The sequence below is a fragment of the Maylandia zebra genome, linkage group LG3, assembly GCF_041146795.1.
Source record: "Maylandia zebra isolate NMK-2024a linkage group LG3, Mzebra_GT3a, whole genome shotgun sequence".
In the NCBI taxonomy this organism is placed as follows: Eukaryota; Metazoa; Chordata; class Actinopteri; order Cichliformes; family Cichlidae; genus Maylandia; species Maylandia zebra.
The window spans coordinates 52,320,722-52,334,402 of record NC_135169.1 but is presented as its reverse complement, the minus strand read 5'-3'; the positions used below and the strand labels follow the sequence as shown (position 1 = coordinate 52,334,402).

At 56.7% G+C, this 13,681-nt stretch overlaps 9 non-coding genes across 9 annotated transcripts; all 9 read right to left on the bottom strand.

Annotated features, from left to right (window-relative positions):
- Positions 1-156: 156 nt before the first annotated feature.
- LOC143418020 (5S ribosomal RNA) lies at positions 157-275 on the bottom strand. Its single transcript, XR_013098168.1, has one exon. It is a non-coding gene; the product is annotated as a 5S ribosomal RNA (ribosomal RNA).
- A 1,095-nt stretch (positions 276-1,370) lies between these two features.
- Positions 1,371-1,489, bottom strand: LOC143417248 (5S ribosomal RNA). Its single transcript, XR_013097466.1, has one exon. It is a non-coding gene; the product is annotated as a 5S ribosomal RNA (ribosomal RNA).
- Positions 1,490-3,995: 2,506 nt separating this feature from the next.
- Positions 3,996-4,114, bottom strand: LOC143417773 (5S ribosomal RNA). Its single transcript, XR_013097921.1, has one exon. It is a non-coding gene; the product is annotated as a 5S ribosomal RNA (ribosomal RNA).
- A 1,214-nt stretch (positions 4,115-5,328) lies between these two features.
- On the bottom strand, positions 5,329-5,447 carry LOC143417407 (5S ribosomal RNA). Its single transcript, XR_013097628.1, has one exon. It is a non-coding gene; the product is annotated as a 5S ribosomal RNA (ribosomal RNA).
- A 1,174-nt stretch (positions 5,448-6,621) lies between these two features.
- On the bottom strand, positions 6,622-6,740 carry LOC143418019 (5S ribosomal RNA). The gene has a single exon (XR_013098167.1). It is a non-coding gene; the product is annotated as a 5S ribosomal RNA (ribosomal RNA).
- Positions 6,741-7,913: 1,173 nt separating this feature from the next.
- On the bottom strand, positions 7,914-8,032 carry LOC143417246 (5S ribosomal RNA). The gene has a single exon (XR_013097464.1). It is a non-coding gene; the product is annotated as a 5S ribosomal RNA (ribosomal RNA).
- Positions 8,033-10,655: 2,623 nt separating this feature from the next.
- Positions 10,656-10,774, bottom strand: LOC143417772 (5S ribosomal RNA). Its single transcript, XR_013097920.1, has one exon. It is a non-coding gene; the product is annotated as a 5S ribosomal RNA (ribosomal RNA).
- A 1,213-nt stretch (positions 10,775-11,987) lies between these two features.
- Positions 11,988-12,106, bottom strand: LOC143417373 (5S ribosomal RNA). Its single transcript, XR_013097594.1, has one exon. It is a non-coding gene; the product is annotated as a 5S ribosomal RNA (ribosomal RNA).
- A 1,212-nt stretch (positions 12,107-13,318) lies between these two features.
- Positions 13,319-13,437, bottom strand: LOC143418018 (5S ribosomal RNA). Its single transcript, XR_013098166.1, has one exon. It is a non-coding gene; the product is annotated as a 5S ribosomal RNA (ribosomal RNA).
- Positions 13,438-13,681: the final 244 nt, after the last annotated feature.

Below are 13,681 nucleotides of genomic sequence, written 5' to 3'. Positions count from 1 at the left end.
TGGTGTGGTGTAGGTGGCATCAGGTAGCAGCACAAGACATTGGAAAAGAGCCAAAAGCAATGTCGTTAATGTGCCCTCATTAATGGGCAGCTGCTTTTGGTCTTTTAATACACCCCTTCTCTGGATCAAAAGCGGTTCAATGACATGAAAATGAAAGGCTTACAGCACCAGGTATTCCAAGGAAGTCTCCCATCCAAGTACTAACCAAGCCCAGCCCTGCTTAGCTTCCGAGATCAGACGAGGTCGGGCGTGCTCAGGGTGGTATGGCCGTAAGCTGCTGGCCCCAGCACAATGTCTCAATTTATGGATTCAAGTGATTAGGTGGCAAGTACCTGAAGTTACGAAGACAATCCTATAACCATACCTGCATGTTTGCATAATACCCTAACCCAAAGGCTCAGTTTAGCATTTATCCAACAGCACAGGCCCTGGATTGTTGAAGATGGCCTCAGGAACCAGAACAGGGCCTGGTGTGTTGTACATGGCCACAGCTAGCAGCACAGGGCCTGGTTTGGTGAAGATGGCCTCGGCCAGAAGCACAGGGTCTGGTGTGATATGAGTGGCCTGAGCCAGAGCCACAGGCCCTGGTGTGGTGTAAGTGGCCTCAGCCAGCAGCCACAGGCCCTGGTGTGGTGTAAGTGGCCTCAGCCAGCAGCCACAGGCCCTGGTGTGGTGTAAGTGGCCTCAGCCAGTGCCACAGGCCCTGGTGTGGTGTAATTGGCCTCAATAGCAACTAAGGCCCTGGTGTGGTGTATGTGGCCTCAGCCAGCAGCCACAGGCCCTGGTGTGGTGTACATGGCCACAGCCAGCAGCCACAGGCCCTGGTGTGGTGTAAGTGGCCTCAGCCAGTGCCACAGGCCCTGGTGTGGTGTAAGTGGCCTGAGCAAGAGCCACAGACCCTGGTGTGGTGTAATTGGCCTCAATAGCAACTAATGCCCTGGTGTGGTGTAGGTGGCCTCAGCCAGCAGCCACAGGCCCTGGTGTGGTGTAAGTGGCCTGACCAAGAGCCACAGACCCTGGTGTGGTGTAATTGGCCTCAATAGCAACTAAGGCCCTGGTGTGGTGTAGGTGGCCTCAGCCAGCAGCCACAGGCCCTGGTGTGGTGTAAGTGGCCTCAGCCAGCAGCCACAGGCCCTGGTGTGGTGTAAGTGGCCTCAGCCAGCAGCCACAGGCCCTGATGTGGTGTAAGTGGCCCCAGCCGGTCACTCAGTCCCTGGTGTGGTGTAGGTGGCATCAGCTAGCAGCACAAGACATTGGAAAACAGCCAAAAGCAATGTCGTTAATGTGCCCTCATTAATGGGCAGCTGCTTTTGGTCTTTTAATACACCCCTTCTCTGGATCAAAAGCGGTTCAATGACATGAAAATGAAAGGCTTACAGTACCAGGTATTCCCAGGCAGTCTCCCATCCAAGTACTAACCAAGCCCAGCCCTGCTTAGCTTCCGAGATCAGACGAGGTCGGGCGTGCTCAGGGTGGTATGGCCGTAAGCTGCTGGCCTCAGCACAATGTCTCAATTTATGGATTCAAGTGATTAGGTGGCAAGTACCTGAAGTTACGAAGACAATCCTTTAACCATACCTGCATGTTTGCATAATACCCTAACCCAAAGGCTCAGTTTGGCATTTATCTAACAGCACAGGCCCTGGATTGTTGAAGATGGCCTCTGGAACCAGCACAGGGCCTGGTGTGTTGTACATGGCCACAGCAAGCAGCACAGGGCCAGGTTTGGTGAAGATGGCCTCGGCCAGAAGCGCAGGGTCTGGTGTGATATGAGTGGCCTGAGCAAGAGCCACAGGCCCTGGTGTGGTGTAAGTGGCCTCAGCCAGCAGCCACAGGCCCTGGTGTGGTGTAAGTGGCCTCAGCCAGTGCCACAGGCCCTGGTGTGGTGTAATTGGCCTCAATAGCAACTAAGGCCCTGGTGTTGTGTATGTGGCCTCAGCCAGCAGCCACAGGCCCTGGTGTGGTGTAAGTGGCCTCAGAAGTAAATAAGGCCCTGGTGTGGTGTAAGTGGCCTCAGCCAGCAGCACAGGGCCTTGTGTCTTGTACATGGCCACAGCAAGCAGCACTGGGCCAGGTTTGGTGAAGATGGCCTTGGCCAGAAGCACAGGGTCTGGTGTGATATGAGTGGCCTGAGCAAGAGCCACAGGCCCTGGTGTGGTGTAAGTGGCCTCAGCCAGAAGCCACAGGCACTGGTGTGGTGTAAGTGGCCTCAGCCAGCAGCCACAGGCCCTTGTGTGGTGTAAGTGGCCTCAGCCAGTGCCACAGGCCCTGGTGTGGTGTAAGTGGCCTCAGCCAGCAGCCACAGGCCCTGGTGTGGTGTAAGTGGCCTCAGCCAGCAGCCACAGGCCCTGGTGTGGTGTAAGTGGCCTGAGCAAGAGCTACAGACCCTGGTGTGGTGTAATTGGCCTCAATAGCAACTAAGGCCCTGGTGTGGTGTAGGTGGCCTCAGCCAGCAGCCACAGGCCCTGGTGTGGTGTAAGTGGCCTCAGCCAGCAGCCACAGGCCCTGGTGTGGTGTAAGTGGCCTCAGCCAGCAGCCACAGGCCCTGGTGTGGTGTAAGTGGCCTCAGCCAGTGCCACAGGCCCTGGTGTGGTGTAATTGGCCTCAATAGCAACTAAGGCCCTGGTGTGGTGTATGTGGCCTCAGCCAGCAGCCACAGGCCCTTGTGTGGTGTACATGGCCACAGCCAGCAGCCACAGGCCCTGGTGTGGTGTAAGTGGCCTCAATAGCAACTAAGGCCCTGGTGTGGTGTAAGTGGCCTGAGCAAGAGCCACAGGCCCTGGTGTGGTGTAAGTGGTCTCAGCCAGCAGCCACAGGCCCTGGTGTGGTGTAAGTGGCCTCAGCCAGCAGCCACAGGCCCTGGTGTGGTGTAAGTGGTCTCAGCCAGCAGCCAAAGGCCCTTGTGTGGTGTAAGTGGCCTCAGCCAGCAGCCACAGGCCCTGGTGTGGTGTAAGTGGCCTGAGCAAGAGCCACAGACCCTGGTGTGGTGTAATTGGCCTCAATAGCAACTAAGGCCCTGGTGTGGTGTATGTGGCCTCAGCCAGCAGCCACAGGCCCTGGTGTGGTGTAAGTGGCCTCAGAAGCAAATAAGGCCGTGGTGTGGTGTAAGTGGCCTCAGCCAGAGCCACAGGCCCTGGTGTGGTGTAAGTGGCCTCAATAGCAACTAAGGCCCTGGTGTGGTGTAAGTGGCCTCAGCCAGAGCCACAGGCCCTGGTGTGGTGTAAGTGGCCTCAGCCAGTGCCACAGGCCCTGGTGTGGTGTAAGTGGCCTGAGCAAGAGCAACAGACCCTGGTGTGGTGTAATTGGCCTCAATAGCAACTAATGCCCTGGTGTGGTGTAAGTGGCCTCAGCCAGCAGCCACAGGCCCTGGTGTGGTGTAAGTGGCCTGAGCAAGAGCCACAGACCCTGGTGTGGTGTAATTGGCCTCAATAGCAACTAAGGCCCTGGTGTGGTGTAGGTGGCCTCAGCCAGCAGCCACAGGCCCTGGTGTGGTGTAAGTGGCCTCAGTCAGAAGCCACAGTCACTGGTGTGGTGTAAGTGGCCTCAGCCAGAAGCCACTGGCCCTGGTGTGGTGTAGGTGGCCTCAGCCAGCAGCCACAGGCCCTTGTGTGGTGTAAGTGGCCTCAGCCAGCAGCCACAGGCCCTGGTGTGGTGTAAGTGGCCTGAGCAAGAGCCACAGACCCTGGTGTGGTGTAATTGGCCTCAATAGCAACTAAGGCCCTGGTGTGGTGTTAGTGGCCTCAGCCAGCAGCCACAGGCCCTGGTGTGGTGTAAGTGGCCTCAGCCAGAGCCACAGGCCCTGATGTGGTGTAAGTGGCCCCAGCCGGTCACTCAGGCCCTGGTGTGGTGTCGGTGGCATCAGCTAGCAGCACAAGACATTGGAAAACAGCCAAAAGCAGTGTCGTTAATGTGCCCTCATTAATGGGCAGCTGCTTTTGGTCTTTTAATACACCCCTTCTCTGGATCAAAAGCAGTTCAATGACATGAAAATTAAAGGCTTACAGCACCAGGTATTCCCAGGCAGTCTCCCATCCAAGTACTAACCAAGCCCAGCCCTGCTTAGCTTCCGAGATCAGACGAGGTCGGGCGTGCTCAGGGTGGTATGGCCGTAAGCTGCTGGCCCCAGCACAATGTCTCAATTTATGGATTCAAGTGATTAGGTGGCAAGTACCTGAAGTTACGAAGACAATCCTATAACCATAACTGCATGTTTGCATAATACCCTAACCCAAAGGCTCAGTTTGGCATTTATCCAACAGCACAGGCCCTGGATTGTTGAAGATGGCCTCTGGAACCAGCACAGGGCCTGGTGTGTTGTACATGGCCACAGCTAGCAGCACAGGGCCTGGTTGGGTGAAGATGGCCTCGGCCAGAAGCACAGGGTCTGGTGTGATATGAGTGGCCTGAGCCAGAGCCACAGGCCCTGGTGTGGTGTAAGTGGCCTCAGCCAGCAGCCACAGGCCCTGGTGTGGTGTAAGTGGCCTCAGCCAGCAGCCACAGGCCCTGGTTTTGTGTAAGTGGCCTCAGCCAGTGCCACAGGCCCTGGTGTGGTGTAATTGGCCTCAATAGCAACTAAGGCCCTGGTGTGGTGTATGTGGCCTCAGCCAGCAGCCACAGGCCCTGGTGTGGTGTACATGGCCACAGCCAGCAGCCACAGGCCCTGGTGTGGTGTAAGTGGCCTCAATAGCAACTAAGGCCCTGGTGTGGTGTAAGTGGCCTCAGCCAGCAGCCACAGGCCTTGGTGTGGTGTAAGTCGCCTCATCCAGCAGCCACAGGCCCTGGTGTGGTGTAAGTCGCCTCATCCAGCAGCCACAGGCCCTGGTGTGGTGTAAGTGGCCTCAGCCAGCAGCCACAGGCCCTGGTGTGGTGTAAGTGGCCTCAGCCAGTGCCACAGGCCCTGGTGTGGTGTAATTGGCCTCAATAGCAACTAAGGCCCTGGTGTGGTGTATGTGGCCTCAGCCAGCAGCCACAGGCCCTGGTGTGGTGTAAGTGGCCTGAGCAAGAGCCACAGACCCTGGTGTGGTGTAATTGGCCTCAATAGCAACTAAGGCCCTGGTGTGGTGTAAGTGGCCTCAGCCAGCAGCCACAGGCCCTGGTGTGGTGTAAGTGGCCTCAGCCAGCAGCCACAGGCCCTGATGTGGTGTAAGTGGCCCCAGCCGGTCACTCAGGCCCTGGTGTGGTGTAGGTGGCATCAGCTAGCAGCACAAGACATTGGAAAACAGCCAAAAGCAATGTCGTTAATGTGCCCTCATTAATGGGCAGCTGCTTTTGGTCTTTTAATACACCCCTTCTCTGGATCAAAAGCGGTTCAATGACATGAAAATGAAAGGCTTACAGCACCAGGTATTCCCAGGCAGTCTCCCATCCAAGTACTAACCAAGCCCAGCCCTGCTTAGCTTCCGACATCAGACGAGGTCGGGCGTGCTCAGGGTGGTATGGCCGTAAGCTGCTGGCCCCAGCACAATGTCTCAATTTATGGATTCAACTGATTAGGTGGCAAGTACCTGAAGTTACGAAGACAATCCTATAACCATACCTGCATGTTTGCATAATACCCTAACCCAAAGGCTCAGTTTGGCATTTATCTAACAGCACAGGCCCTGGATTGTTGAAGATGGCCTCTGGAACCAGCACAGGGCCTGGTGTGTTGTACATGGCCACAGCAAGCAGCACAGGGCCAGGTTTGGTGAAGATGGCCTCGGCCAGAAGCGCAGGGTCTGGTGTGATATGAGTGGCCTGAGCAAGAGCCACAGGCCCTGGTGTGGTGTAAGTGGCCTCAGCCAGCAGCCACAGGCCCTGGTGTGGTGTAAGTGGCCTCAGCCAGTGCCACAGGCCCTGGTGTGGTGTAATTGGCCTCAATAGCAACTAAGGCCCTGGTGTTGTGTATGTGGCCTCAGCCAGCAGCCACAGGCCCTGGTGTGGTGTAAGTGGCCTCAGCCAGCAGCACAGGGCCTTGTGTCTTGTACATGGCCACAGCAAGCAGCACTGGGCCAGGTTTGGTGAAGATGGCCTTGGCCAGAAGCACAGGGTCTGGTGTGATATGAGTGGCCTGAGCAAGAGCCACAGGCCCTGGTGTGGTGTAAGTGGCCTCAGCCAGAAGCCACAGGCCCTGGTGTGGTGTAGGTGGCCTCAGCCAGCAGCCACAGGCCCTTGTGTGGTGTAAGTGGCCTCAGCCAGCAGCCACAGGCCCTGGTGTGGTGTAAGTGGCCTCAGCCAGCAGCCACAGGCCCTGGTGTGGTGTAAGTGGCCTCAGCCAGCAGCCACAGGCCCTGGTGTGGTGTAAGTGGCCTGAGCAAGAGCTACAGACCCTGGTGTGGTGTAATTGGCCTCAATAGCAACTAAGGCCCTGGTGTGGTGTAGGTGGCCTCAGCCAGCAGCCACAGGCCCTGGTGTGGTGTAAGTGGCCTCAGCCAGAGCCACAGGCCCTGATGTGGTGTAAGTGGCCCCAGCCGGTCACTCAGGCCCTGGTGTGGTGTAGGTGGCATCAGCTAGCAGCACAAGACATTGGAAAAGAGCCAAAAGCAATGTCGTTAATGTGCCCTCATTAATGGGCAGCTGCTTTTGGTCTTTTAATACACCCCTTCTCTGGATCAAAAGCGGTTCAATGACATGAAAATGAAAGGCTTACAGCACCAGGTATTCCAAGGAAGTCTCCCATCCAAGTACTAACCAAGCCCAGCCCTGCTTAGCTTCCGAGATCAGACGAGGTCGGGCGTGCTCAGGGTGGTATGGCCGTAAGCTGCTGGCCCCAGCACAATGTCTCAATTTATGGATTCAAGTGATTAGGTGGCAAGTACCTGAAGTTACGAAGACAATCCTATAACCATACCTGCATGTTTGCATAATACCCTAACCCAAAGGCTCAGTTTAGCATTTATCCAACAGCACAGGCCCTGGATTGTTGAAGATGGCCTCAGGAACCAGAACAGGGCCTGGTGTGTTGTACATGGCCACAGCTAGCAGCACAGGGCCTGGTTTGGTGAAGATGGCCTCGGCCAGAAGCACAGGGTCTGGTGTGATATGAGTGGCCTGAGCCAGAGCCACAGGCCCTGGTGTGGTGTAAGTGGCCTCAGCCAGCAGCCACAGGCCCTGGTGTGGTGTAAGTGGCCTCAGCCAGCAGCCACAGGCCCTGGTGTGGTGTAAGTGGCCTCAGCCAGTGCCACAGGCCCTGGTGTGGTGTAATTGGCCTCAATAGCAACTAAGGCCCTGGTGTGGTGTATGTGGCCTAGGCCAGCAGCCACAGGCCCTGGTGTGGTGTACATGGCCACAGCCAGCAGCCACAGGCCCTGGTGTGGTGTAAGTGGCCTCAGCAAGTGCCACAGGCCCTGGTGTGGTGTAAGTGGCCTGAGCAAGAGCCACAGACCCTGGTGTGGTGTAATTGGCCTCAATAGCAACTAATGCCCTGGTGTGGTGTAGGTGGCCTCAGCCAGCAGCCACAGGCCCTGGTGTGGTGTAAGTGGCCTCAATAGCAACTAATGCCCTGATGTGGTGTAAGTGGCCTCAGCCAGCAGCCACAGGCCCTGGTGTGGTGTAAGTGGCCTGACCAAGAGCCACAGACCCTGGTGTGGTGTAATTGGCCTCAATAGCAACTAAGGCCCTGGTGTGGTGTAGGTGGCCTCAGCCAGCAGCCACAGGCCCTGGTGTGGTGTAAGTGGCCTCAGCCAGCAGCCACAGGCCCTGGTGTGGTGTAAGTGGCCTCAGCCAGCAGCCACAGGCCCTGATGTGGTGTAAGTGGCCCCAGCCGGTCACTCAGTCCCTGGTGTGGTGTAGGTGGCATCAGCTAGCAGCACAAGACATTGGAAAACAGCCAAAAGCAATGTCGTTAATGTGCCCTCATTAATGGGCAGCTGCTTTTGGTCTTTTAATACACCCCTTCTCTGGATCAAAAGCGGTTCAATGACATGAAAATGAAAGGCTTACAGTACCAGGTATTCCCAGGCAGTCTCCCATCCAAGTACTAACCAAGCCCAGCCCTGCTTAGCTTCCGAGATCAGACGAGGTCGGGCGTGCTCAGGGTGGTATGGCCGTAAGCTGCTGACCTCAGCACAATGTCTCAATTTATGGATTCAAGTGATTAGGTGGCAAGTACCTGAAGTTACGAAGACAATCCTTTAACCATACCTGCATGTTTGCATAATACCCTAACCCAAAGGCTCAGTTTGGCATTTATCTAACAGCACAGGCCCTGGATTGTTGAAGATGGCCTCTGGAACCAGCACAGGGCCTGGTGTGTTGTACATGGCCACAGCAAGCAGCACAGGGCCAGGTTTGGTGAAGATGGCCTCGGCCAGAAGCGCAGGGTCTGGTGTGATATGAGTGGCCTGAGCAAGAGCCACAGGCCCTGGTGTGGTGTAAGTGGCCTCAGCCAGCAGCCACAGGCCCTGGTGTGGTGTAAGTGGCCTCAGCCAGTGCCACAGGCCCTGGTGTGGTGTAATTGGCCTCAATAGCAACTAAGGCCCTGGTGTTGTGTATGTGGCCTCAGCCAGCAGCCACAGGCCCTGGTGTGGTGTAAGTGGCCTCAGAAGTAAATAAGGCCCTGGTGTGGTGTAAGTGGCCTCAGCCAGCAGCACAGGGCCTTGTGTCTTGTACATGGCCACAGCAAGCAGCACTGGGACAGGTTTGGTGAAGATGGCCTTGGCCAGAAGCACAGGGTCTGGTGTGATATGAGTGGCCTGAGCAAGAGCCACAGGCCCTGGTGTGGTGTAAGTGGCCTCAGCCAGAAGCCACAGGCACTGGTGTGGTGTAAGTGGCCTCAGCCAGCAGCCACAGGCCCTTGTGTGGTGTAAGTGGCCTCAGCCAGTGCCACAGGCCCTGGTGTGGTGTAAGTGGCCTCAGCCAGCAGCCACAGGCCCTGGTGTGGTGTAAGTGGCCTCAGCCAGCAGCCACAGGCCCTGGTGTGGTGTAAGTGGCCTGAGCAAGAGCTACAGACCCTGGTGTGGTGTAATTGGCCTCAATAGCAACTAAGGCCCTGGTGTGGTGTAGGTGGCCTCAGCCAGCAGCCACAGGCCCTGGTGTGGTGTAAGTGGCCTCAGCCAGCAGCCACAGGCCCTGGTGTGGTGTAAGTGGCCTCAGCCAGCAGCCACAGGCCCTGGTGTGGTGTAAGTGGCCTCAGCCAGTGCCACAGGCCCTGGTGTGGTGTAATTGGCCTCAATAGCAACTAAGGCCCTGGTGTGGTGTATGTGGCCTCAGCCAGCAGCCACAGGCCCTTGTGTGGTGTACATGGCCACAGCCAGCAGCCACAGGCCCTGGTGTGGTGTAAGTGGCCTCAATAGCAACTAAGGCCCTGGTGTGGTGTAAGTGGCCTGAGCAAGAGCCACAGGCCCTGGTGTGGTGTAAGTGGTCTCAGCCAGCAGCCACAGGCCCTGGTGTGGTGTAGGTGGCCTCAGCCAGCAGCCAAAGGCCCTTGTGTGGTGTAAGTGGCCTCAGCCAGCAGCCACAGGCCCTGGTGTGGTGTAAGTGGCCTGAGCAAGAGCCACAGACCCTGGTGTGGTGTAATTGGCCTCAATAGCAACTAAGGCCCTGGTGTGGTGTATGTGGCCTCAGCCAGCAGCCACAGGCCCTGGTGTGGTGTAAGTGGCCTCAGAAGCAAATAAGGCCGTGGTGTGGTGTAAGTGGCCTCAGCCAGAGACACAGGCCCTGGTGTGGTGTAAGTGGCCTCAATAGCAACTAAGGCCCTGGTGTGGTGTAAGTGGCCTCAGCCAGAGCCACAGGCCCTGGTGTGGTGTAAGTGGCCTCAGCCAGTGCCACAGGCCCTGGTGTGGTGTAAGTGGCCTGAGCAAGAGCAACAGACCCTGGTGTGGTGTAATTGGCCTCAATAGCAACTAATGCCCTGGTGTGGTGTAAGTGGCCTCAGCCAGCAGCCACAGGCCCTGGTGTGGTGTAAGTGGCCTGAGCAAGAGCCACAGACCCTGGTGTGGTGTAATTGGCCTCAATAGCAACTAAGGCCCTGGTGTGGTGTAGGTGGCCTCAGCCAGCAGCCACAGGCCCTGGTGTGGTGTAAGTGGCCTCAGTCAGAAGCCACAGTCACTGGTGTGGTGTAAGTGGCCTCAGCCAGAAGCCACTGGCCCTGGTGTGGTGTAGGTGGCCTCAGCCAGCAGCCACAGGCCCTGGTGTGGTGTAAGTGGCCTGAGCAAGAGCCACAGACCCTGGTGTGGTGTAATTGGCCTCAATAGCAACTAAGGCCCTGGTGTGGTGTTAGTGGCCTCAGTCAGAAGCCACAGTCACTGGTGTGGTGTAAGTGGCCTCAGCCAGAAGCCACTGGCCCTTGTGTGGTGTAAGTGGCCTCAGCCAGCAGCCACAGGCCCTGGTGTGGTGTAAGTGGCCTGAGCAAGAGCCACAGACCCTGGTGTGGTGTAATTGGCCTCAATAGCAACTAAGGCCCTGGTGTGGTGTTAGTGGCCTCAGCCAGCAGCCACAGGCCCTGGTGTGGTGTAAGTGGCCTCAGCCAGAGCCACAGGCCCTGATGTGGTGTAAGTGGCCCCAGCCGGTCACTCAGGCCCTGGTGTGGTGTCGGTGGCATCAGCTAGCAGCACAAGACATTGGAAAACAGCCAAAAGCAGTGTCGTTAATGTGCCCTCATTAATGGGCAGCTGCTTTTGGTCTTTTAATACACCCCTTCTCTGGATCAAAAGCAGTTCAATGACATGAAAATTAAAGGCTTACAGCACCAGGTATTCCCAGGCAGTCTCCCATCCAAGTACTAACCAAGCCCAGCCCTGCTTAGCTTCCGAGATCAGACGAGGTCGGGCGTGCTCAGGGTGGTATGGCCGTAAGCTGCTGGCCCCAGCACAATGTCTCAATTTATGGATTCAAGTGATTAGGTGGCAAGTACCTGAAGTTACGAAGACAATCCTATAACCATAACTGCATGTTTGCATAATACCCTAACCCAAAGGCTCAGTTTGGCATTTATCCAACAGCACAGGCCCTGGATTGTTGAAGATGGCCTCTGGAACCAGCACAGGGCCTGGTGTGTTGTACATGGCCACAGCTAGCAGCACAGGGCCTGGTTGGGTGAAGATGGCCTCGGCCAGAAGCACAGGGTCTGGTGTGATATGAGTGGCCTGAGCCAGAGCCACAGGCCCTGGTGTGGTGTAAGTGGCCTCAGCCAGCAGCCACAGGCCCTGGTGTGGTGTAAGTGGCCTCAGCCAGCAGCCACAGGCCCTGGTGTGGTGTAAGTGGCCTCAGCCAGTGCCACAGGCCCTGGTGTGGTGTAATTGGCCTCAATAGCAACTAAGGCCCTGGTGTGGTGTATGTGGCCTCAGCCAGCAGCCACAGGCCCTGGTGTGGTGTACATGGCCACAGCCAGCAGCCACAGGCCCTGGTGTGGTGTAAGTGGCCTCAATAGCAACTAAGGCCCTGGTGTGGTGTAAGTGGCCTCAGCCAGCAGCCACAGGCCTTGGTGTGGTGTAAGTCGCCTCATCCAGCAGCCACAGGCCCTGGTGTGGTGTAAGTCGCCTCATCCAGCAGCCACAGGCCCTGGTGTGGTGTAAGTGGCCTCAGCCAGCAGCCACAGGCCCTGGTGTGGTGTAAGTGGCCTCAGCCAGTGCCACAGGCCCTGGTGTGGTGTAATTGGCCTCAATAGCAACTAAGGCCCTGGTGTGGTGTATGTGGCCTCAGCCAGCAGCCACAGGCCCTGGTGTGGTGTAAGTGGCCTGAGCAAGAGCCACAGACCCTGGTGTGGTGTAATTGGCCTCAATAGCAACTAAGGCCCTGGTGTGGTGTAAGTGGCCTCAGCCAGCAGCCACAGGCCCTGGTGTGGTGTAAGTGGCCTCAGCCAGAGCCACAGGCCCTGATGTGGTGTAAGTGGCCCCAGCCGGTCACTCAGGCCCTGGTGTGGTGTAGGTGGCATCAGCTAGCAGCACAAGACATTGGAAAACAGCCAAAAGCAATGTCGTTAATGTGCCCTCATTAATGGGCAGCTGCTTTCGGTCTTTTAATACACCCCTTCTCTGGATCAAAAGCGGTTCAATGACATGAAAATGAAAGGCTTACAGCACCAGGTATTCCCAGGTAGTCTCCCATCCAAGTACTAACCAAGCCCAGCCCTGCTTAGCTTCCGACATCAGACGAGGTCGGGCGTGCTCAGGGTGGTATGGCCGTAAGCTGCTGGCCCCAGCACAATGTCTCAATTTATGGATTCAACTGATTAGGTGGCAAGTACCTGAAGTTACGAAGACAATCCTATAACCATACCTGCATGTTTGCATAATACCCTAACCCAAAGGCTCAGTTTGGCATTTATCTAACAGCACAGGCCCTGGATTGTTGAAGATGGCCTCTGGAACCAGCACAGGGCCTGGTGTGTTGTACATGGCCACAGCAAGCAGCACAGGGCCAGGTTTGGTGAAGATGGCCTCGGCCAGAAGCGCAGGGTCTGGTGTGATATGAGTGGCCTGAGCAAGAGCCACAGGCCCTGGTGTGGTGTAAGTGGCCTCAGCCAGCAGCCACAGGCCCTGGTGTGGTGTAAGTGGCCTCAGCCAGTGCCACAGGCCCTGGTGTGGTGTAATTGGCCTCAATAGCAACTAAGGCCCTGGTGTTGTGTATGTGGCCTCAGCCAGCAGCCACAGGCCCTGGTGTGGTGTAAGTGGCCTCAGAAGTAAATAAGGCCCTGGTGTGGTGTAAGTGGCCTCAGCCAGCAGCACAGGGCCTTGTGTCTTGTACATGGCCACAGCAAGCAGCACTGGGCCAGGTTTGGTGAAGATGGCCTTGGCCAGAAGCACAGGGTCTGGTGTGATATGAGTGGCCTGAGCAAGAGCCACAGGCCCTGGTGTGGTGTAAGTGGCCTCAGCCAGAAGCCACAGGCCCTGGTGTGGTGTAGGTGGCCTCAGCCAGCAGCCACAGGCCCTTGTGTGGTGTAAGTGGCCTCAGCCAGCAGCCACAGGCCCTGGTGTGGTGTAAGTGGCCTCAGCCAGCAGCCACAGGCCCTGGTGTGGTGTAAGTGGCCTCAGCCAGCAGCCACAGGCCCTGGTGTGGTGTAAGTGGCCTGAGCAAGAGCTACAGACCCTGGTGTGGTGTAATTGGCCTCAATAGCAACTAAGGCCCTGGTGTGGTGTAGGTGGCCTCAGCCAGCAGCCACAGGCCCTGGTGTGGTGTAAGTGGCCTCAGCCAGAGCCACAGGCCCTGATGTGGTGTAAGTGGCCCCAGCCGGTCACTCAGGCCCTGGTGTGGTGTAGGTGGCATCAGCTAGCAGCACAAGACATTGGAAAAGAGCCAAAAGCAATGTCGTTAATGTGCCCTCATTAATGGGCAGCTGCTTTTGGTCTTTTAATACACCCCTTCTCTGGATCAAAAGCGGTTCAATGACATGAAAATGAAAGGCTTACAGCACCAGGTATTCCAAGGAAGTCTCCCATCCAAGTACTAACCAAGCCCAGCCCTGCTTAGCTTCCGAGATCAGACGAGGTCGGGCGTGCTCAGGGTGGTATGGCCGTAAGCTGCTGGCCCCAGCACAATGTCTCAATTTATGGATTCAAGTGATTAGGTGGCAAGTACCTGAAGTTACGAAGACAATCCTATAACCATACCTGCATGTTTGCATAATACCCTAACCCAAAGGCTCAGTTTAGCATTTATCCAACAGCACAGGCCCTGGATTGTTGAAGATGGCCTCAGGAACCAGAACAGGGCCTGGTGTGTTGTACATGGCCACAGCTAGCAGCACAGGGCCTGGTTTGGTGAA